This window comes from Herpailurus yagouaroundi, unplaced genomic scaffold, assembly GCF_014898765.1.
Source record: "Herpailurus yagouaroundi ecotype Mexico unplaced genomic scaffold, PumYag 29, whole genome shotgun sequence".
Taxonomy (NCBI): domain Eukaryota; kingdom Metazoa; phylum Chordata; class Mammalia; order Carnivora; family Felidae; genus Herpailurus; species Herpailurus yagouaroundi.
The window spans coordinates 13,642,398-13,643,745 of record NW_024412377.1 but is presented as its reverse complement, the minus strand read 5'-3'; the positions used below and the strand labels follow the sequence as shown (position 1 = coordinate 13,643,745).

At 38.0% G+C, this 1,348-nt stretch overlaps 1 pseudogene; it reads right to left on the bottom strand.

Moving 5' to 3' along the window:
- Positions 1-895: 895 nt before the first annotated feature.
- On the bottom strand, positions 896-1,042 carry LOC121017121 (uncharacterized; annotated as a pseudogene).
- Positions 1,043-1,348: the final 306 nt, after the last annotated feature.

Sequence of the window (1,348 nt, the reverse complement as noted above, 5' to 3'; positions counted from 1 at the left end):
ACAGATGCCCACACAGATGGAGGAATAGGGGACGGCCAGTGACCAAAGTATTCAAGGGGCTTTGGGGTCTCTTGGACACAGTAAGCTAACTGAACACAACATTAGAAAAATAAGCAACAGAATAGAAGCATAACACCTGTGCAACCGTAGACAGTTCATTTAACCCACACAATCCCATTTCTCACTAGTTCAGTAAGGAAGTTACACTAGATAAACGGTGACCCTCTTCTGAATTGTAAAATTCAACAGTTCTGTACAAAGCACTTCCTTTTACTCATTGGTGCAGAAAAGCTGTCAACTATATTGGTTAGTAGAGGAAAATGGTGAAATAAAAGATAAAAAATCATCTATAATGAGCTTTGATTGTCATCGTATGGGGGCATTGATGGCAATAACTTCCTATTATGTTTTAATGACACTGTATTTTGAATTAACAATTTCATGCCAAGGATGAATTGGAAAAGATAATAGGCAACCCAGAAACAAATGAGGAAGAGAAACTAAAAAGAATAAACAAATCTATCTTTGCATAGCAGCCTTCTCATAAGTCATTATAAAAATCCATCAAATATGAGCTGCTTTATCTTCAGCCACTGACCTTTAAATGTTTTTAAACATTTATTTGTTTTGGAAAGACAGAGAGAGACAGAGCACAAAGAGAGGACGGGCAGAGAGAGAGGGAGACACAGAATCGGAAGCAGGCTCCAGGCTCTGAGCTGTCAGCCCAGAACCCCAAGTGGGGCTCAAACCCACAAACCATGAGATCATGACCTGAGCCGAAGTCGGATGCCTAACTGACTGAGCCACCCAGGCGCCCCAAGCCATTGACCTTTAGATGTTGCCCATTCTGTGTTGATAAAAATTCATTCATTTATAAATAAGCCAGTATTTCTTGAAGCATTCTGCCATTATTGCTTCATTAGCAATGAAGTAGAAATGAAGACAGTTGCTAAAAGGGTTTCATGTAAAAAGAAATATATGTTTTCTAAGTTCCCACAAATTCAATCTACACTTGATCTTAGCCAAAAGGCCGAGAAGCGATGCCCACAAATTCAATCTAAAGGTATAGTTTCAAGATCATAAAGTAAAGCTAGATGACATCAATTTAGGCCGATGAAAATTATTACTATCATATCCATTTCTTTGAACTCCATTTATTATGTAACCAACATGTTATTAGTCTACTGATCTTCTGTCCTGAGGTCACAGAATGTGTTTGAATTTGTGCCATTTAAAGAACAGAGGTTAGTCTTTCCACTTTCATAAAGGTTCCTGTAGAATTATTTATTCTCTGCGTCTCCATTTGTTACCAATTCTTGAAAACAAGTTAGATTATGTCAGCTGTTGG